General features: G+C 38.8%; 1 protein-coding gene across 2 annotated transcripts in view; it reads right to left on the reverse strand.

Moving 5' to 3' along the window:
- PKIA (cAMP-dependent protein kinase inhibitor alpha) overlaps positions 1–24016 on the reverse strand; it is a 90882-nt gene that overhangs the window by 53668 nt on the left and 13198 nt on the right. The window contains exon 2 of one of the 2 annotated variants that reach the window (XM_055127675.1): positions 16778–16851. The exons of the other annotated variant lie outside the window; for it this stretch is intronic. The gene's annotated coding sequence lies outside the window, so the exon portion shown is untranslated. The remainder of the gene's footprint in view (positions 1–16777; positions 16852–24016) is intronic. 2 annotated transcript variants of the gene reach the window in all.

Below are 24016 nucleotides of genomic sequence, written 5' to 3' on the forward strand. Positions count from 1 at the left end.
CACTCCAGCTAGACTAGGCCAATCAGGCTAAGGGTTCCTTTGTGGGCCTGAGGATGATCCGAGGGATCTGCAGTGTTTAGGGATGCTGAAGAGATGGAGTCCATGATGATGAGGATCAAACAGGGGTGGTACACACGCAAGGCATGTGCCCTAATCACTATCCTATTTCCGTGGGTCCTTACCACAAATTCTTAAGAAACACTGTTAAGTGACTTCCTTTTTCTTTTTGGTGATGTTGGGACTCAAACCGAGGTCCTTACCCATGCAAGATCAGTGCTCTACCACTGAAATTCAACCCAAGCTCAAGCCTCTGATTCTTGAAAAATAAATTCGTAGAAATGTTTCAATGAAAGCGAGCTTCCCTGTTAAGCGTTGCTGCTAATTACATTCTCTCTGCTCTGCTTGCTCTTGTTTCAAACATCCCATCTCAGTTCAGTAAAATACATTTTGAACATTTTGTTTAAGCAGGCGAGACGAGCAGCAGTGATCTAGCCTGAGACAGGATGAGGTATGAGGGACGTGGCAGCCCCTTCCAGCATGTGGTGAGGGTTAACAAGTAGCATTCCTGATGCATAACTGAAAAAAGTGGGGAAAGGTTTTTTTTTTAATAAAATAGACTTTTTCAATGGAAAAGGGATAAAGAATCAAAGGCACTTATTACTAAGTCACAGAGAATGGACTATTTATTCCTATAAATAAATAAATAGAATAAATATGTCACTGATGTCCATTTTTTGTTTATACAGAAAAAAAACAGTCGACTATAACCCAAAGCTGAATCGCCTCTCCATGACTCAATCTACAAAAGCAAAATCTTCAAAAATCTTCTAAAGCAAAAATACTTGTTTTCCTTATAGCTTTTCTTTTCTCTAATATTTAAAGAATATAATACTGAATCAATTCCCTTCACATTTTGAAGGTGATTTCTCTTAGAAATATCATCTAATATGCATAGAATGTTTTGTAATATAATTTCATCTTATAAAACTTAAACCACTACAATTTAAATTTAAGACAATCAAGTTTATTAGTTTCATGAATTGGGACTATCAAGGTGAGGGTTTTCATCTTGGTTCATATATCACTATATGGTCATATCAGAGGTCAAAGGCCCCTTGTATGATGACATCTGCAAAGCTTTCCTTGCAGATTAGGCATTAAATGTGAAAGTTAGCCTGACGTCTAATATATAACGTACATTAATGGTAAGTCCCTCTTTTTATATTCACTGACCATGGCTTTTAGTATTTTCTAGAGTCTACAAGAAAAGTTCACCTTCTAGTGAGAGATAGAGAAACAAAGGCAGTGCCATTACAGGTTCATAAAGAGCCAGAAGAATCAAGGCCTAGGTTTTGGTTCCAGAATTCCTGGAATTGAGCACAGATACCTGGAATTGAGTCATGATATCCCCGAAGTGATATCGTCATGGTGAGGTCAACTAAGGGTTACCAATCAGATGCAAGTAGGGAAGCCCTCACTATGTAACCCTTATGTAACTCTTCTGCAACCCTTATGTAACTCCAACTTATAACCAATTAGCTAAGTACAAGTTGTGGAAAGCCCTCAGACTGCTGCCAAGAGGGTAGACCATAGAAAGTCCCTGTTATATAATACTATGGTATAAAAGCCCCTCACTTTTGAGACTCGGGGCTGCCCTTTCCAAGAAGGTTGCCACTGTGTCAGTGAGCCTGAAGAGGGCCCTAGCTTGAACTAGCCGAGCTAGCCAATAAAGACCCTTTGCTTATTGCATCGAAACTTCGTGTGATTCCTCTGGGGAGATCTCGGCCGGGTTTAACACTAGGATACTTCCAATCACATTCCCTTACAACTTTCATTTCAGCAAATTAATGACAATTTTTTGGTAATTCTTACATTATATTTTGTGTCCAATTTTAGCTGCCTTTCTACAATTTTTATATTTCAGAACAGTTTCTTTTACTGACATTCAATGGAATTTTAAACATTGAGACGTTATGAGGTATGGGGCACCATAGTAGGTCCTGAGGTTACAAATATAAATAGTATTACTTCCTGCCTCCTGAAGCTTAGAGTCTAATGTCAAGTAGTAAACAAAGTCTTGCAATACAACCTGAATCATAGCAATATGAGGTTTAGAGTATACTTTATTAACTCAATTTGTTTTTAATTATACATTTGTTGGTGGTGTTTTTATCATGTTATGACTCCACAGCCAGGGTTGCTCAGAATTTATTCCTGGGATCAATCCTACCAATCCTCAGGGGAACCACATGTAGTGTAGGTGATTGAGGACCTGGTCAGTGGTGTACAAAGCAAGCACCTTAAGCCCTGTTCCTTATACTCTTTCTCTGGCCTGATACCTTTGGTGTTTCTACTTTGAAGCATATGTTAAATGTGAAGTCTTTCATTAGAAACATAATACCCTTTGTTAAAGTAATATTGTTATTGGAAAATGCTATGTTCTTTTAACATACACATTAACATGATGTGACTTCTTTTCAGCCAAAGAAGGGAGCTGCATGTATGTGCTTCTGTTGGTAGAAAAGTTTCTCTCAATAATTACCCAGTCCTTATAGATACTATTACAGTTCAATGCACTTAAGAAAATCTTTCTTTGCATTATAATTTTTCTTTTCACAAAACTCTGGGCAAATATGCATTGATCAGCTAGTCAAGCAATGATCACATATACCAACGTGTCTTCTCTAGACCACTTAACCAGTGAATCAAATAATTTTCCGGACTCTAAAACAAATAAACTTCGGAGCTAAATAAAAAAAAAATCCTATAACACACTTGATTTTAATGAGCAACAATTTTTATTAACTTTATATCACTTTGCAAATTCCGGTTGTGTCTTTTTTTTTTTTTGCTTTCTGGGTCACACCTGGGGATGCTCAGGGGTTATTCTTGGCTCTGCACTCAGTATTTACTCTTGGTGGTGCTTCGGGGACCTTATGGGACACTGGGGATCAAACCCAGGTCGATTGCATGCAAGGCAAATGCCTTACCCGCTGTACTATCACTTCGGCCCTCAGACTGGGTCTTTATGTTGTTTTTTGAATTGAAAAAGTGAGTAGTTTCAGATGCAACTTAAACATATCTGTGAAAGAAAATATAATAGTAATGTAGACAGAACAAAAAGAAAAAGAAAAAAAAACCACTTACATATGTCCTGATTGCTTTATAATAAAGAGAAAATCTTAACTCCATGATGATGCTATTAATATATTACGTATTCTGGGGCTGGAGCTAAAGCACAGCGGGTAGGGCGTTTGCCTTGCACGCAGCTCACCCAGGTTGAATTCCTCCCCAGCTCTCGGAGACCCTGGCAAGCTACTGAGAGCATCCCACCCGCACGGCAGAGCCTGGCAAGCTACCTCTGGTGTATTCAATATGCCAAAAACAGCAACAACAAATCTCACAATGGAGATGTTACTGGTACCCGCTCAAGCAAATTGATGAGCAACGGGATGACAGTGACAGTGACAGTGATTCTGGGTAAACTGACTTTTTTGAGAAGATACTTAAAAATACATCTATGCAGTTTAATTTTTAATACTTCCTTTTAGAAATAATACTTTGTCGCTATACTATTTTGAGAAACATGTCATAGCTATTTGTCTGAATGTCCAATATGAAATAAATTGAAGGCACCTTAATTAGAATTTTAGGAAAATGCATTAGTAATTTATTCTTAAAATTGTAGAAAATAAATAGATCAAGAAAGTTACTTTTTCTCGTTCAATCTGTGCAAATAAAAATTGTGAAGTTAAGCAAATTGGACATAATATATTCCTGTGCGGTAGGGTAAAGGCACAGTGGGGTAAAGACAATAAATGCAGGAAAGCACCATTTCTTTATCACATTTTAAATCCATATGGTTAACCTGCAAAGTTCTATATGAGGCTTACTAAGATTTGTGGATATGTTTTATCATCTGACTGATTTTTAAAAAATGATAAGGCAGAACTGTAGAGATCAAACACCCTGCCCAGCCTTCCTCAGTCACTTGCAGTTAAATTTCAAGGTTATTAAATACTCAACTTATGACTTTAAATTTAGAAGGCCTCAATTTAGCAACACGTTTATGTATGCGTAAAAGCAGTAGGGGCTTTACAGAATGTCTTTGGTTGATAAACATTTTATTCAATTGAAACGTAGATGGCTATGACCTGTATTAATCGATCATAGACAAATAATACATTTTACATTTTAAAGAAAAAGTTTCCTTTCCTATTTGTGTGCAAAATTTAACTTCAAAAATTTTCACTGATTTAATATTTAGTGTGAAAGAAAATTTGTTGTAACTAATTAAAGAACAAACTCCCCCCAAATTTTTAAACTTACTAAATGGTTTTTGTATAAAGTAACAGACCAGTAAGTATTGTACGAATACGTGGACAAACTCCACTCGTACATACCATGATTCACTATGAATCCTTCAAGAATCTGATACTCAATTTTGGAGTAAAATGCTTACAAATGGAAAAAGAAGTCAATACTACAATTTGATTTATAACATTATCACTGTTACTGATCAGTGGCTTCCAAAAATAAAGAACGCATGCTAAATCTGCTATAAGAACCTACATATTTAGTTTATATAATTAACTTGAGAATTGAGTGAAAATATACTACTGAGACAGAATTAAATACATAAAGCCTTACAGAAAGTGTGAACGTTGAAAAGATGTATAACTTAGGCTGGGAATTCAGAATAACAAACGAAGGAATGAGACTAATGGAATATGGCCTTTCCAAGTAGTACACTACAATGAATTGAATTGATGCTACCAGTATTTCCATAGGCCTCTGTTTCCTGGTTACATAGGAAAACACAAAAGACACATCACTGAGTCTGTAAAGAATCAGAAAAAAATATATTAAAGTTCCTTGGCAAGAAAAATTGAGCTCCTTTATTTATGAAAATTTATTACTATAGAATTATTACTAACAATAAATAATTTAAGCAGAGAGAAGACAGACTGGCATTATATGGGTATTTTGAGAGTAGAAGCTAGTCAGTATACAAAACAGGCTCAGCTTCCACAAGGGATTCCTTCTTCTTAAGGGCATCATTATTTTTATTTTGTGTGGGTTTTGAAGCTACATCTGATGGTGCTCTGGGATTACCCGTGGTTCTGTGCTCAGGGATCATTCCTGGTGATACTCAGGGGACCGTACGTACTACCATGAATGAAGGCTAGGTTGACCATGTACAAGGAAAAGTGCTCTTCCCCTCTACTTTTTCTATGTTCCTAAGGGTGTTATGCCTGCTAATCACTAACCCCATCTTTTCAACAAAACTCTTTATTAAATTTACTGTATCTTATGTCTTACTGTATCGCATCTGCTTCAAAAGATATCTTGTTTGTAACTCCATTAAGTAAAATTATCTAAGCCATGCGTTTTCTATGCAAATCTTTGGTAGTACACATTTTTAGCTGAGCTCACAATTCATATTCTTCAGCTCTTACCCATTGTAATCTGGTTCTCACTTATTCTAAATTTCCAAAAGATAGTCTCAAAGTCTTCCTCAAGACGGAGTGGTGAGTAATAATGCAACTGAATGCCGTATTTGAAAAAAAAAAGTATGTGAGCATCCAAATATAACTTAGTTTTGTAGGATCTCTTTTATAAACAAGATTCATATTTTGTTTATTCTTGAACCACACTTGGAAGTGCCCAGGGGTCACTCTGTGCTCGGGGATCACCACTAGTGGTGCTCAAATGACCTCGTATGCTGGGGATCCAACCTGGGTCTACTGCATGCAAAGCCTGAGCTCAATCTCTCAAGTCCTCTGTCCAGTTCCAGGATTTATATTTTGATATGGTTGCAATTTGAGCACACGTTTTTGCTCTTTACTCTTCACCATTTCCAACAGTGAAATCACTTTCTATATATTAGGCTTTCATGTACATCAAGCATTTTCTACATAATTAAGCTTCACTGTATCACTGTCATCCCGTTGCTCATTGATTTGCTCGAGCAGGCACCAAGTGTCTCCATTGTGAGACTTGTTGTTATTGTTTTTGGCATATCGAATACGCCACAGGGAGCTTGCCAGGCTCTGCCGTGTGGGCGAGATACTCTCGGTAGCTTGCCAGGCTCTCTGAGAGGGACGGAGAAACCAAACCTGGGTTGGCCACATGCAAGGCAAGTTTAATTCATAGTAATTTATATAAATATTATATTAAAGATGTATATATATGTATCTTTATGGTCCCCTGAATACCACCTGGGATGATCCCTGAGCATAGAACCATGGGTAATCCCAGAGCTTCAAAACCCACACAAAATACATAAATAAATAAATATGTAATATATGTATAATATATTGAAGAATTTATGTCATTTAGTGGAAATAGTCCATATTTAATTTAGCAAACTCTCTAGTATTAGTTATTTAATTTGACTTTTTCTTCTTCTTCTAGGCCACACCCAGTGGTGCTCTAGGCTTACTCTTGGCTCTGTGCTCGGGAATCAATCCTGGCTCAGGAGACCATATGTGGTGTCAGAAATAAAATTTAAGTTGGCTGTATGAAAACAAAAAAGGTCATACCTGCTGCACTTAGTATAGGATATACTAAATAATACGTTAGTTTTATATTCTGTATAAATTAATATACAACACCATGTTTTATTCCATACAAATTAATATGCAGCACCATTATGAGTGTTTATTTTTCCTTCTAAGGATTTTTTTCCTTTATATATATTTAATAAAAATGGGGTAGAACATATACCTTAAACGTGTGACCATGGGCTCAACTCCTGAATCCACAGAAAAACAAACAAAAGCAGCTGTTATAGTGTCTTTGGTTGGTATTCATAGTATTTGAAAATGTCAATCTGAATATGCCAAGGGGAAGCACGTTCATTAACTTGCACTCTCCGCTGTGTCTCTTAGGTCACACTGCAAATTTACATTATTCTCCCGATCACTGTGAGTATATGACTTCTTCAATGACTAGATCAAAGTTTTAAAGATTTTAAAGATTGTTAATAAACCGTTTCATTTAACTCATCAAATCAACTATATGTTGGAGGCCAGCACAGAGCTTGGAAAAGCACCTGCCTCCAAACTTGAGGCTAGTGAGGCTGCACGGTCAGTCCCTAGAGCCCCACATGCCCGAAGGAGACACAACTTCTCTGTTGTTTGCAACACTTGGTGCTGCAACCAAACGTGATTGCCAACACACAAGTAGCGCAACTTCTACCGAGCACCAAAATGAAGAATATACACAAGCACCATGACTAAAAAGCAAGAGAACAGACTTATGGATAAAGAAACTGTGGTACATCAACACAGTGGAATACTGCACAGCTGTCAGGAAAAATGAGGTCATGCATCTTGCCTATAAATGGATAGACTTGGAGAGTATCATGCTGAGTGAAATGAGTAAGTAGGAAAGGGACAAATATAGAATGACTGCATTCATTTGTGGCATATAAAAAAGAAAAGACAGTATGAAACTAATACCCAATGCCAGGGAAAATGGGCCAGGGGGACTGGTCAATCATTGGTCAATGGTGTAGGAGGTGGAGGGTCGTTAAGATAGAGGAGGCTCCATTATGACATTACTAGTTGGAAATGATCACTCAGGACAAGAACTGAGTGTTGAAAGCAAGTAAAGGTATATACATGACAACTTTTCAGCATCTGTATCGCAAACCATAATGCCTAAAGTGCGTGTGTGTGTGTGTGTGTGTGTGTGTGAGAGAGAGAGAGAGAGAGAGAGAGAGAGAGAGAGAGAGAGAGAGAGAGAGAAGAGAGCTAGCTGCCATAGAGGTAGGCTGGGATGAGGTTTGGCTTGAATGGGTAGGAGGGAAACTGGGAACACTGGTGCTAGGAAATTACACTGGTGGAGGGATAGGCGTTGAAACATTGTATGATTGAATCATGAACATTTTTGCAATGCTCTATCTCATACTGATTCACTTGAAAAAAAAAGTGTGGGTCCATGTGAGAACCATAAACAGGTATATGAAAACTGTAATCAAATGCATGCATGAGTGGTTATTACGACAAGGCGAAAGGAAGAGGAATACTTTAAAAAAAAGACCACACCCAGATATATTTCATTGCTGCCAACTTCCACTTATTTGGTTTCTTTTGATACTACAAGCATCGGAGACACAATGAAATAAGAAAGTGGTCAAGGATTGACAGTGCAGTCTGATGTTATCAGGACTTAAAATAAAGCAGTCAGAGGAAATGGTGAGAAGGGAAAATACCATCTTCCTCAGAACAAGGTTATTGCAAAGGAAAGGGGTGTCAGTCAGGCAGGTGAAGTAAACGGAAGAGAAATACAGGCAAAGATAGTCCTATCAACAATGCTTAGAATGCTTCAATTCATAATTACCTCAGACAACTTATTTTTTACTTTATTACTGCAGTACCATCTGGGTGCTTGAATTTGGAGGTGTAGATTAAAATATGATCATGCAGAGATGAAATCAGTGATTTTAATTAAAGGAGGAACGGAATTATAGCTGAGATGCCAATGAAATATGCATACACACCTTGATACACAGCTATTCACATTTTATATGTATAATGCAATGAATATGAAAATTTCCCTAACTTTATCCTTCAAAATTAAAGCCTCCAGGTAATAAATATATTTGTCTCCATGAACTATGAAAGTCTCCATCACATGCTATTCTTTTCTTTCTTAACCTTTTAAAAAAATGTACTATCCAGGAGTTAGAGAGATCCTTACGGAGGAAGGCTGACACAGCTCACAGGACCAATACCTGGCAAAGACCAATATAGGGCTCCTGGGGCAGTCAGGAGTGATCCCTGAGCAGAGCCAGGAGCCAGCCATGGCCCAAAACAAAACTAAAATGCAATAACTATTGCATAACCAATCGCTGGTGTTTGATAATATTATATTCAGAAACAGGTGAGAGGCTAGTACCTGGTGAGAATATACTTGAAGTTTTCAAGAACTCCAAGGAACAAGATTAAATTCAGTTAAAATTTTATTAAATTAAGCACATACTCTTTTCAACTTCATTCCTTAGTTTTCCCTTTATTTTTTGGTTTTATACAGCTGTGATTTGTTTTCATTTCTTCCTTACTTACATTAGGACAGAATTCTCATTTTCAACTTTTATCAAGTCATCTGATAAAAGAGAATGATTTGTTGATTTTCTTAATATCTTATTGTGTGATGGTTTATTGCTTGAAAAAGAAAAAAATCATTGGGGGAGGGGTTTCTTTGAGCTTCTAATATATGATCTCATCAACATTTTCTTTTTCTTTTTTTTTGCTTTTTGGGTCACACTCAGCAATGCATAGGGATTACTCCTGGCTCTACACTCAGGAATTACTTTTGGCAGTGCTCAGGGGACCATATGGGGTGCTGGGAATTGAACCCGGGTCCGCCGCGTGCAAGCAAACACCCTACCTGCTGTACTATCACTCCAGCCCCCTCTCATCAACATTTTCAATATCACAATCAAGTATCAGTTCATTTCCAGACATAGCAAATAGTAACTCGCCTTAATTCTTTACACTGTTGGTCTATTCATTTGACATTAGACTTCCAATATTTAAAATTATTCTTGGAACATCATGCATTCTTCCCTTACGGATATTGGACAAACAGTTAAGAAACTTTTCTACAGTGGACAAACGCTCTCAATGAAAGTGCTCAGTTATACATTTTTCTCAATACTGTGTAAGATCTCTCCGTTGGGCTTGGGTCATTACTGTTTTGAAATTGCAAGGACAAAGTTTTTTCACTCCAGAAAAGCCTGTGTTTTCTCTTGAACATGTACCTCTTTCTCTCTAACACTTCTCACTAAGAAAATTAAAACAAATAAGCAAGAAAGATAAAATAAACGGCAAATGGGACTGGAGAGACAGTACAGCAGGTAAGGTGATTGCCTTACACGTGACCAACCAGAGTTCCACCTCCTGAACGCCATATGATCCTTTGACACTGCCAGGGTTCCAGCAGTGATTTCTCACTGCAGAGCCTGGAGGAACTCTTGAGCGTTATTAAAACCAAAATAAGTTAATTACTTCAACAGCAAGAACCATCACATATATTTCTCTATCATCTATAAATTCTGTCTCCCAAGTGATACACTTTAGAACAAGCTTTCATTCTTCAGCATGAACTGTGGGTGAATATTTGTATACCCCAAATGAGTTTCTCGAAATCCTAATGCCTGATGCAATTGTATCAGGCAGCAGCTGCTTAAGTGAGAAGGGTGGAATTCTTAGTGTCTTAGAGAAAGGCTCAGGAGAGATCCCTTACCCCACCTACCATGAAAAGACATAAGGAGATAATGTGGGATCTGGATGACACAGAGAACCCTCAATAAAAACCACTTGCCGGTCTTGAACTTCTCAGCCTCCGGTACAGTGAGAAACAGCTGTACCTGGTTATAAGAAAGCACAGAGTATGGCGGTAGTACCTTGCTTCCCTAGGGGAAAAGTTTCTGAACTAATCACACAGTAAAATAGTATTCATGTAAAATTACATAGTGCAAAATGAATGTACTTTAGCATGACATGAAGTGATGCAGAAGAGACAACGCACGGGAGACTGTTTCTTCAATAATCTACCACAACAGTCCTGGGAAATGCTTCCTCCATCCTTCACCATCAGCCCTCAGATAGTGGCTTTCTTGTTGGATGTGTGGACACCAGTGTTATTGCTGGCTCACACCTCCAGATGACCTCTGCCAAATCTTTACCTTCTATTCCTTGTTGAAGATTATTGAAGTCAGTAGGAGACTTAATTAATCGTCATGTTGTCTACTGCCCTAAGTGCCTTAGCTCTCGCCTTTCAAGAATGCTCCTTATCACTATCATATACTCTGTGGCAATTCTAAGGTTTAGAGTAATGAGAATCATTTTGAAGAGGAGGACATAAGTAAGGTGGAAGTCAACATTTACAGGTAGTTGATGCATACCAGCATTTCAAGCATTGTTTTTCTTGCCATAAATAGTAAAAAGTACCTGCCATCATGGAATCTTTAATAAGGCTGGGATGAGTTTCATCTAGTTAGACTAGTTTAGGATAATGCATTAAAGGCTAGGCTAGGGTGCACAGGTTAATAGTAGACACAGAGAACAGGCAATTTTATCAAAAATCATTTTCACAAAATCGAGATATAGGACTCTTGATTTTGACCTGTACAACTAATAGAAAGAAAATGGTAAAAGTACTATTTAAAGCAAGGAGGTATACAGGGCTTAAGGCAATTGCCTGCATGCAGTCCACCCTGGTTTGTTCCCTAGCAACTGCCTTCGCTTTCCCAAAGCCCTGCCAGGAATCACCCCTGTGTGCAGAGCCAGAAATAGTCTCTGAGCACTGTCGGGTATGACCCCCCCAGATACCAAATAAACAGACAAATATAGCAAGGAGGCATAAGGAGCAATTGTGGTTGTGAGAACTGCTATTATACGTGGAGTATATCATCCATATCTCCCCTTTTATATTGAATCACCATGAGTTAGAGTTATAAATCTTTCATTGATTGAGTTTCTGTCATAAAATAATCAAATACCCATCCCTCCACCAGTGCGTATTTTCCACCACTAATGTCCCCAGTATCCCTCCCGGCACCCCCTCCCCACCCTACCCCTTGCTCCTATAGCAATTTCCTTCTTATTCTCTTTCTACTTTTGGCCATGACACAGATACTGAGAGACCATCACGTTTGGTCCTTTGTCTACCTTCAGCACACATCTCCCATCCTCAGCAATCCCTCCTAACCATCACTGAGTTGTTTTCGTGCTGCAATGAACATACAGGTGCAAATGTCACTTCTACTCTGCTTTTTTGCACCCCCTGGATATATTCACAGTATTGCTAGGTCACATCAAAGCTCAATTTCTAGTTTTTTGAGGAATGCCCATATTGTTTTCCCAAAAACTTGAACAAGTTGGCATTTCCACCAACAATATAACATTCATTTTTTAACAGGTAGCACAAAAGATGCTAAAATTTGCAGTGGGTTATCTTTTGTAATATGATCTTTTTCTTTCATTCATTTTTTTCCAAATAAGTGGTTCTTATGTGTCAGTTATTGTGTAGATTTTGCAATTAAAAAAAAACTAAGAATGGAATTTGTATTCTAGCTAAGGAGATGAAAATAATCTGCTATAGATAGAGATAAAAGTATGGTGGGAACTGTATCATAGATGGGTTAGAGAATGTATGTGTATGTGTGTGTGTCTATGTGTGTGTGTGTGTGTGAGAGAGAGAGAGAGAAAGAGAGAGAGAGAGAGGGAGAGAGAGAGAGAGAGAGAATGAGTGCTTTGGAACGTGCATGATTCATCTTGGTTAATCTTTTTTCCAATTCAGTGTTCCCCTTCCCTTGTTACTGTTGTTGTTGTGATGACAGCAGTGGCACCCTTGAGGTGCCCCCAAGGACAAACACATCTGGCTGTGTTGCTTGCACCCACAGCTGCAGTGGTTAAGGGGTGTTGCACACGTTAGGTATGGGACTGGAACATACTTTGTCGCAGTGCTCCCACACCTGGCTCTGTGCAGAAACGGCTCACTCTGTTGTGGTCCCGACAGGAGAAGCTGTTGGGTGTCACCGGGGAGAAATCTCAGCCCATGTTTGCGAGACTGATCAAAGCCACCAAGCCGCCCTAGGCCCTCAATAGTCACATTTTCAGGGACGATCAAGGAGGGCCCAACTGAGGGACTATCATTTTATCGCAGACCCCAAGGTAATAGTATCCTATTTTACAATTCACCATAACAGTCCATTTGTAAGCACCTGATTTGCTTTTTTACTTCCATCAGATGAAACTATAAATGAAAAAAAAGTCTTTTTTGTTGTTGTTGTTGAGTGGGTTGAAAGTGTATATTTTGTTTTGTTTTATTTTTGCAGTAACAGAGATTGTGCTATTCTGAAGCTGTGGGAGAGCGGTTATACGGCTCATTAACTGTTGAACATACAAAAGTCTGAAAGCACAGCAAGGAAAGTGGTGCTCCTGATATAGAAAGACCTAGAAATCAGTGGGCAATGTGGAGAGCTGCTGGAGGGGGTGCATTGTGGGGAGGGGGCAGTTGCAGATTAGTCAGAGCTTTTCAGAGCATCTCTGTAAGTCCTTGCGTCCTAAGGCTTCCTGCATCTTAACAGCCAAGGAACTGTCTAGCCCCAGGCTAGAGAGAGCAGGTATTTGATATTTTTAGCTACACAGTTAATCTTAGAAGTCTCAATGTTAATGGATACTGTTCTTTTAACATCTCTTCTTTATCACAACAGAGAAATAGATAAATCCAAATAATTTTTTCATGTAAGGAAGACACTATCAGTGTATGTGATGGGCTAAAAAAAGGACTGTCGGAGTTAAAGATTTAGGGGACGGGGGGTGGGGGGGTTGGCTCAGAGATTAAAGAAAGGAAAAGGTTCTATGACCCCCTCCCCACCCCTACCGGGAGTGGTTCCAAGCTCTGTCTAGTTTCTCCCACTTATCACTATATAGGAGAAGGAAAGGTGGAGTTAGGGAATCACTTCTTAGAACCGTTCATGACCAGGAGCCAGGTATCACGGCTGGAAAAATCTGTGTGGTATGACATGGTGTGTTTACTAGCTACGGAGTTGAGCAGATCATCTCATGATCAAAGCCATATTTTCCCTTTATTGGAGTTGTAGTATGTAATATCTTGCAATAGCATGATACAACTTTTTCTGGCTAGATACATACATTTTTTTCATCATTTGCTCTTTTATGCTTATATGAAATTTGAAAAAAAAAGTAAGCATAGCTTTTTGAGGAAGAATAATTAAGTGGGTAATGCTTTTCATAAAAGCTTCTTGTACTCCCAGAATTTTTGTATTTGAGAATCCCATATGACTTCACATTATCCTCAGGCTACTAATTTGTGTATTTTTAGACCATGAATCATCATTGATAACCAAAGAGACCGACTAAAATGAGATTTTCCACTTGCATCAGATTCTTTTTCTGTTTTGGAGTTTTGGGCATTCCTAGTGGTGCTCAGGGCTGACTCCTGGTTCTGTGCTCAGGGATTTATCCTGGAGGTGGACATAACACCATACAGGATGGTGGGGGTGGAATGCCAGGGAGCTGCATGGAAGGCAAGTGTCTTACCAGATGTGGTATCTTCTTTTTCTTTCAAAAACATTTATCTCCCCTTTTGCCAGAAAGAACAAACAATTTTTCTGCTATTTTAATAACCTTTGATTATTGATCATTGATCAGTTGATCTTAAGGCAGATGTCTTTACTTCACTAAAGTTATTCTAAATGGTATTGTTACTTTTGTTGCCTGTGCTTTTTCTTTCTTTACAATTAAATATTGACAAAGGAAACTAACACTTGGAAGTCTTACTTATTACATATTTTTAAACAAATTTCCCAGTTTCAAAATATAGGGCGCATTGCTGATGAATTGGAAAATGCATCACAGATACGATCTTATCCATTTCTAGGGTTCTGTTTGTGTGCATCTTGTTGAAAAGCAGAGAAGTTTAGGACCAGAGATTGACTTCAACTTTCATGTGAGCCAGCAGCAAAAGTACTCCCAAAGAATTTGTTGGACGTGAACATTTTAAGACCCTCTTATTTCCAGGTACCCTCCCCACCACTGTTTTGACAACTTTCTGATTCACATATAGCTCAAGGAGAGAGAGACAGACACAGAGAGACAGACACAGACACATGCAGAGAGAGAGAGAGAGAGAGAGAGAGAGAGAGAGAGAGAACTCAGTAAAGTACTCCAGGCTTTACCATGGTAAATCACAAGTGATTGGAGACAAACACGGCTTTTGCACATGACTATTCTTATCTATATTACAGACTTTGATGGATCATTTCTTTGCAAGAATTCCAATAGTCTCAAAATACAGCACATTAATTTTCTCAAACCCCAAGTCAGTAAATAACCAAAATGTGTGGTCCTTGCTCTTTATTGGTGAATTCTTGGCAGAGGAAGTTATAGCACCATGGCTACAACTGAACAAAGATGACGACTATGGGAGAAGACATTTATTTTGGCTCCCATGGGATTCTAACGGATGAATTACTCACTGATTAATATTAATATAAGGTAATGACACATATCAAGGAACATTCTTGCTTTTGATTTATCATATTTTTAAAAAAATCTGACCCCCTCTACATTTAATTATGATTTCACTGCCACAGCAAGAGTAATAAGCATGGTTCGCCCTACTGGATATCCTCAAGGGCCAGGAGCATGCTAAGGTCATCCTTAAGTTCCTAAGAGCATGCTAAGGTCATCCTTCAGTTCCCAGGAGCATGCTAAGGTCATCCTTCAGTTCCCAGGAGCATGCTAAGGTCATCCTTCAGTCCCCACTGACGGGTCTCGTACCTGCAATAGTTTAATATGTTCAGAATCTTTTACTTTTTAATGTATGGTGCATAAGTAAGTCAAGATACTTTGAGTCGGCGGCATCCTGGCATGAGTCAAGAAGAGGAAAAGAAAACCATCTGAAAAGCTATTAAACTCACAAGATCTCATGCTAGACTGGTAGGTAACAAATCAATCTTCTGTCCTGACATTGCAGTGATGTGATACCAACACATACAGACTAATCAAAAACCATGACAGAACTCAAATTGGGATATCTTTTCAAGATGTGGGCTCATCTCCCCTACCTTTTCTCTTGATAAACAAGGAGCCCTAGAATCAAGAGAGAACATACCATTTTGTCACTAAAAACTGGCAAGCTTCTATTCAGCTTTGCAGGCATGGGAGAAAACTAATGAGTAGATTTCTATTTGTCAGTCACAGAGTAATTTCCCAAAACACTACTTTTTTTCTCAAAATATAAAATGATCAAACGGCATTAAGACCCCCTATTTCTGGTTCTGGAGAGACTGTCCATGGTTAAGGCTCTTGTCTCACTCACAACCGATACTGGCTCCTTTCATGGCACTAAATATGGTGCCCAAGCACTGCCAGGACTAAGCCATGAGCACCACCAAGTTGGCCCTAAAACAAAGAAATAAAAACGCACCCTGTCGTCATTGAATGAGCGACTGCCAAATTGCATAACTACTGCCAATAGCTTTTCAAAAGGCAGGTTGCTTCATTGCTTTTGCTTGGTTTTTGAGCCACATCTGACAATTCTCAGGGCTTATTCTTGGCTCAGTGTTCAGGGATCACTCCCGGCAGGACTTGGTGACTACATACAGTGTCACCAATGGAACCCGCACCAGCTGCATGCACAGAAAGAGCCTTAAATGCTATACTATCTCTTCAGTCCCACAATTTCCTTGTTTTAAATAAAACAGATTTTAACTGAGGTGACTACGTACCATTAATTTTGTAAAATTTCCTGTTATATTTTTTCTGACCCCAAAGTGGCAACCATACTTATTATATACATTTTTAAAATTTCATTTCTGTGTCTCTTCTGCTTGAATTTTAATGTACAGGATCCTAGCACAACATGCTTGCTGGAAATTAGGCTAGTTGTAAAACCACCTTTAAACTTGATTGCGCATAGCTAGCGCTGGTACATAATAGACACATGCTACAATTCCCAAGTTGTTTTGATCAAAATTCATACTGACCCTCACCTGAAGATATAAGTAGACTCAAGTAGCATTAACAACACATGCATGGTCTAGAACAGCTGTTAATGATCGTTACAAACCACCCATTGATGAAAGATGCAGCGAATATCTGAGATTTGGAATGGCTTCCTGATAACCCTTATGAATTGGTGTTCATGTTGACTTGGAGTAATTTGCCATTTCCTAGCTACACATTAAAAGGAACTGAGAAGGTTTCTAGAGCTCCGAGGGGCGTTAGCTCACCTTCAAAGAAACAGCCAGTGAAAGACAGAACACGATGCTTGGTTCTGCTGGACTGAGTCAATTAAAGTGATGAACTGGAAAAGAAAGGAATGAGGTTGAGGGTTAGGTTTCATCATTCCTTACTCCAGGTATCTGCTCTCTTGGCTCTAGGCAATTGGCAAGAAGGAAAGCTAGAATGCTTTGTACCTTTAATCACCCAGCGTCCTTATGTAAGACTAAAATAAGGCTCAGAGAATATTTCGTTAGGCTGGACCAATCAAAAGAATTTTATCTATCTCCTGGAGTAGATTTGACGGGAACGCCTCATGGGCATGGCTGGGTAGGAATGCTTCGAGTCTTAGAAGAATATATTGAGGGCCTGGAGCAGAGCAGGGTGCTTGCCTTGCACAGGTTTAACCCCTAGCATCGCCATGTTTTCCCAAGCCCACCAGGAGTGAACCCCGAGCACAGAGCCAGGAGGAAATCGGAGCACTGTCAGGTGTGGACTCCAAAACCAAAAATTGTACTTCTTTTTGTTTGTTTTGATTGTGACCTGAAAATGACTCCCGAGATCCTCAGACCAAGATGTGACCCTGATAGTGCAGGACTCAGGGGACTGGGGTCTCGTGGTGGCTGGGCAAGCGACTAGGGCTGAGCCTGACGGTGCTCAGAGGCCTACTCTGCCAGGGAGCAAACTCTGGGCCTGAGACATAACAGGCATGTGCTCCACCCCTTAGGTGCTAGCCCTGTCTTCTTAGGGAGGCTTTTCCTGTTGATCTTACTTCAGGGCCACACCCAGGGGCTCTCAGGACTTACTCCTACTTCTAAGCTCAGTGACCACTCCCGGAAGTGCTTTGCAATGCTGGGGCTTGACCCTGGCTTAGCTGGGCGCAAGGTAAATGCCCGAGCCACTAGATCATCGCTCGGGCTTATCATGTTTAGTTTTCAAAACTAGCTACTAAACATAAACAAGCAGCTTTAAGAAGAGCCAAAACATCTGATAATAATTTTAAGAAAATACATAACTCTTACTATAAAAATACCAGAATTTTTTTTCTAAATGTGAGACTTCTAAATTATACATTATATATTTAAAAAATATAGCAAATTATACATATATAAATTATATAATCTTTATTATATATAATTTTGTATAATTATGAAAAAATTATATAATTTTACATATATAAAAGAATATATAAAATTATATATTGCTAAATTATAATTCAATAGGAATTTGCTTGTCTCCAACTGAAAAATTTACCAAAGACTTCCTTTCTTCCTTGCTTTCTTTCTTTCTCCTATACCTAACTGTTTACTGGCCTTACTCCTGGCTCTGTGCTCAGGGATTATTCCTGGCAGCAATTACAATATGCAGTATCAGGCTTTCAACCAGGGTTTGTCACATGCAAAGCAAGGGACTTTAACCCCTGTACTCTCTCCAGCCCCCATTTATTTATCCGCTGAAATCTCCATAGATCCTTAAATTGAACTTTGCTGTAAGTTATAGCTCACAGTGTCAACAAGCTGGCAGAACTTTGACATCTCTCCTGCATGTCTATTCCTCCTCCTACTCTCTTCCCTTTCCATTCCTGCTTTTCTTGTTACCACTTTTCCACCCTTTCTCCCATGTCTCTCTACATAACAGGTAAATGGACATATAACAAATAGCACGGATCAAAACCCTGCTGTCCAGGAAAGGGGTTGGGAACGCAGACAACCCGGTTATAAACTGCATCCATGGCTTATTGGCTGTGCCATCGTTGGAAATTTGCTCAATTACTTTGTGTTTCAATTTGTTAATTTGTGAAACAGGTTGTTACTCTGCCTCCATCTTAGGGTATTTGAAAGGAGATTCACTTGATTTTAGAAGAACCAAGCAAGTATCAAACCAGGGTTCACCTCATGCAAAGCAAGGGACTTAATCCCTGTACTTTCTTTCGAGCCCCTATTGATTTTTTAAAATTTTGAATTTTTTTGCTTTTTTGGGTCACACTCGGCAATGCACAGGGGTTGGTTACTCCTGGCTCTGTACTCAGCAATTACTCCTGGCGGTGTTCAGGGGACCCTATAGGATGCTGGGAATCGAACCCGGGTCAACCACGTGCAAGGCAAACGCCCTACCGCTGTGCTATCACTCCAGCCCCCAGATTTTTTTTTTAACACAACATAAAATGCATTATTAGTGGTAGTTTTAATCTTAGTACTTTGGGTTTGGGGCACACTTGCAGTGCTCAGGGGATACTCCTGACTCAGTGCTCAGGGGATCATATGTGGTTCCAAGGATTGAACCAGGGTCTGCTGCATGCAAAGCAAGTGACTTTACCCCTACTACCTCTCTGGCCACCAAGATATATACTGTGAACAACCCACAATAACTTGGGGCCTCAGTGGCCACTACTGTCCCTGTGTTGAGGGCCTGATGGTTTGATGGTTCCTCAACAGGCAATGGTGTGGGCCTCCAGTCCAGTGATGCCTGAGGCTGCACTCAGTACTGTTGGGGTTCACAAGATACCAGGGATGAAACTCATAGCCTCATGTATGCAAAGTATGAAACGCACCTCTTTGAGCTATACCCTTTTTTATATTAGTATTTTTATCTTCATGTTTTAAAATTTTAAGTATTATGACTTGTAATAACGTGTAGGTTTTTTTTTTATTTCCGTAGATATATAAACATCTCATGTTTAGGTCTACTGTCTCAAAATCTGGCATTCACCGGCACACCTAGCTGACTAGTAAATTTGCCAAATGGAATTATCTAAACAAAAGAAAGAATTGCGAAACTATGGTCAGGGACTTTGCTCAGTGCTGGGGTGCTTGTCTTGCAAGCATATGGCCTCGAGTTTGAGCTCAGCACCATTAAGAAAAAAAGCTATCATAATTTTTAATTTTCTTTTTAATTGAAAACCAGAACCTGTCATTATCTGTCATTGATTGGCATGCCAAAACCACAATATTTTTGAGAAGGCACTGAATATTTGAAATGAAGGAAACTAAGAATCAATAGGTAAAGACTTTGTGACTTTACTTATCCCAAGTGAAAGTTGAAATTAACAGTGGCAGAACTGAAAATCTTAAAGAAGAGTCGACAGAAAGAAACTTAAGCACTTAAAGTATATTTGAAATTCAAATGACTGAAAATGACTAATTCTTAAGTCAAGAAGTCTTCACTAAAATTAAAAATATAAATACTTTCTTTTTCTCACTTTCTTGTAGGAGGAAAAGAGTACTTGGTAGGTGTCAGACCGTTTAAAAAAGCAGGTTATAGTGGTGATATTTCAGAAGTATAAAAATGTTAAGGCAGACCCCATAAATGACCTGTTTAAATTTGTGCTAGCCTTATAACGTATAGCATATTACAGTATATTAAAATTGTACACTACAGTTAAAGGAGGAAATTTTCAATGTATTTTAATTTCTACCTTTTAGAATGATAGATTATGCAAACATGTGATGCTCTTGGGTTACAAGCCATGTTCGAAATGTTCTAGTTCTATTTTGGGGCCAGGAGATAGTATTGTGTGGTCGGGGCTCAATCCCAGCACCCTATACTGTACTCCAAGACCCAACAGGAATGATCCCAGACACAGGGTCAGGGGTAAGCCCTGAGCACTGCAGAATGGGCTTTGCCTCAAAAAAGTTCTAGTTTAGAAGAACAGTACTACTTAAACTAGTAGATGTGTATATAAATTAATATTATATAAATGTCAGGACTACATCTATGTGAACTAGATTGGCACGTTACTGAAATAAGTAAGCTAAGCTATCAATATTTTGAGTTTGCTTATTATACAATGCACCCCAAGAGACTGGAGATACTGTTCTGTGAAGAAGCTGGTAGACACAATAGATAACCTGGAATATGCTGAAAAAAACAGCATGATTTTTTGCGGTTTTTCTTTTCATATCAAAGTTAAGAGCATGTTTAAACTTTGCTTTCTTATGGATTTTCATATGGATTTTCCTGGTTCTGGCTCCAGTGGGGTGTCTAGACAGATTTGCAGTTAGCAGCAGACATTCCTGTTTTCATCTCCTTCTTACCTCTTCACCACGCCTAGTGCTCATGACACAGAAGGAAGCATTACGTTGGCCATGGCTTATGAGAGAGGGTTGACACCACTTAGTAAGTGTTTGCGTTACTCAACTGCTGAACTTCAACTTCCTTCCTCTGCAAAATGAGAATATTCTGTGATTTTCCTTCAAGTTGGAGCGATAGCACAGCGGGCAGGGCGTTTGCCTTGCAGGAGGCCGATCTGGGTTTGATTCCTCTGTCCCGCTCAGAGAGCCTGGCAAGCTACCGAGAGTATCCTGCCCGCATGCCAGAGCCTGGCAAGCTCCCTGTGTCTATTCGATATGCCAAAAACAGTTACAAGTATCACAATGGAAATGTTACTGATGCCCGCTCGAGCAAAATCGATGAATAGGAGGACAGTGCTACATTCATTCAAGTTGGGTTGGTCTAGTGAGATAATGTATATAAAAAATGCTCTGAAAATTACTCAAGACTTAAAAGCAACATTGTCATTAAAAACATAACACTGTCATTTAACATTGTCACCTTAGGATAACTGAAACCTTCCCTTTCTCTATTCAGTAATTTTTGGGCGGGGAGAGACCACACCAGGAGGTGCTCAGGGATTACTTTTGGCTGTGCTCATGGATCACTTGCAGTGGGGCTCGGAGACCTCGTGAGATGCCAGGGATTGACCTTTGCAAACCATAAGCAAGCAAGCCTGCTGCACTATGTCTCTGGTCCCAGAGTCAGCAGTATTATGGTCAAGCTATATATTCCAAACATCCATGGAAAAAGTCTAACACATAACCAGCATTCAACAATGCTTAGATGTTAAAAAAAACACATAAAAATTTCCCATTTCTTTTTAAACTAGAACTGCTTAAAAGTAAGGTCCACAGTGAGAAACCATGGAAAGATAGAGAGAAAGCAAAGACAGTAACCCTCACCCAACTCTAGGCTTGAGTTAACCACTGAAAATTGACTTGCAACCTCTGTTCAAGAGCAGTTGTTGGATATATAATATATTTTTTAAAAAATCGTGTATTTCCTTTTTCTGACATTCTTCTTTGATCACTCTAACTTCACAGACAAGAAATGCCACTTTATTGATTTCCATGATTCCCATATATGCTTTAAAAATGGCATAGCAAAGGTGACTGTTCAGCTATTACATAATGAATAAAATACAATTCAGCACAGAAAACCCTAGAGAAGGGCTGGAAAAAATAGTACAGGGGTCAAGTACCCTGTACCACGAATGGTCCCCAGTTTCCTCCAGGACTTATCCCTAGGAGTAAGCCCTGAGCACAAATGGGTGTGGCCCCAGGAACAAAAATAATAATTTTTTAAAAAGAACCCCTGAAATAACACACACTAGAACTGTGTAAGGTTTGCAAGTGTGTGCATCCAGTGGACCCAGGGACTGAGGTTGCACTCTTTGGCCCTCCTGCGCAAGGATGTGGTGGCCCTGGGGGTTACTCGGGTCACTTTGGGAGAACCAGCATAGTGATGCTTGAGGGATCAAACCCAGCTCTGCCACAGGCATACGTTTCACCCGACACTATCTCTCCCCAGAAATTAATATGCTCTAGCTATGTTTCGTTTATCTAATTATTTCAAGTATTTAAGACTATTCCATATTGATGCTTAAAGACAGTGCAATTGTTTTTTATTTTCGAATGAAATGTTGATGACTTCCACTTGCAAGCTGACCTAAAAGCTCTAGTAAACTTCCTTCTAAAATGAGAAGGTAGGTGTAAAAGCACACTCACACATACATGATCCTTAGGTTAAATTAAAATTTGAAAAAGTACTATAGACCTTTTTCCTACTGAATATCCTGTTAATAATTGACAATTTGCCTGTGGTCTTATGAACTGTTAATGAATTGAACAGTAACAGTTATGTTGATTATTAAGATCATATTTGAGTAGTATTTTCAAGAGAAGAAACAGGTATATTTTATTCTCAGAGAGCTGAAAAATCAATGGCTGTGTTCTAAAATATATAATTTTACTTATGCAAAACATAACTTAGACACACTAACCCAAGGACATTTTTGACTTTGTAACACCCTTATAAAACAAATACTTGAGACAACAATTTTTAGAAACCAGAAATGTAATACCAATACCTTCACATAGTTTTGATCAGAAAGTTGTAGCAACTTAACGGAAGTCAAATTTACATGCTGAGTATTACAATTACTGCACAGTTCATATAAAATGTTGCACATGCGATGCTTTAATAAATTAGTAATGAAATAAGTAATGTCATAAATATTTGTCTTAGGAAAAAGTTAGTGAGGATTACTGGTGATATAATACATAATCACATTATTTTATTTACTTATAGTGCATTAAAGTACACACATACACACATATGTCTTTAACCTAAGGGAAAATGGATTCTAGGGTTAATTTTTAAATGCTTTTAGTGTGTTTATATTTCCTTATTTTCTAGTTGAGGGATCTGGCCTTTAAATACATTTGGGTGGGGGAGTGGGAAGGTTGGCTCACACCTTGTGGTACTTAGCACCTGGATTTGTTCTCAGGATACCTCTGGTGGGTCGCGGGCCATATGGGGTGCTGGGGATTGAACCCAAGCTAGCCACATGCAAGGCTGTTGCCTTACTCACCTACTATCTCTGAGCACTTATGGCCTTTAAATGCTTTTGAATTATTGGGTTAATCAGAGACAAAACAGACAGAAACCAGTCTTTCTTATGACACTTATTACTATGATGCTTTGTATAAAGGTGTTATGAAATCACGTTAAAAAGCAGCAGTACAAATAGAGGAAGAGGTACCAAATGTCAAAAAATACTGTGAATAGAGTATTATTTGGGTGTGGGTGATAAGAAAGACTGCAATACACATCAGAACAAATTTGGATCCTTGAGAAAATTACAATATACCAGTTGGTGCTCTAATTTTGAGCTATGTAACTGCCACTCTCCTGATCCAATTTACTAGGAGAGCACATTGTATCAGGCAGAATGAATAAAAAGAGCTGGATTGTTCAGCAGTACAAACCGTTCTTTTTCACTTTTCCTACTCGTGCTCCAACATAAAACGTAAGCAGCACCTAATGAACAGATATCATAATTCACAAGGGAAATGTTCTTTATGCTGAAAACTATTCAAATAGAAAATTCCAAATTACAACTTTCCAGTGCATTTCCAGTATGTACTGGAAATTATAGCGCATATATAGAAAGCCATGATGTGGGCCCTAGAATG

Source organism: Sorex araneus, chromosome 2, assembly GCF_027595985.1.
Source record: "Sorex araneus isolate mSorAra2 chromosome 2, mSorAra2.pri, whole genome shotgun sequence".
In the NCBI taxonomy this organism is placed as follows: Eukaryota; Metazoa; Chordata; class Mammalia; order Eulipotyphla; family Soricidae; genus Sorex; species Sorex araneus.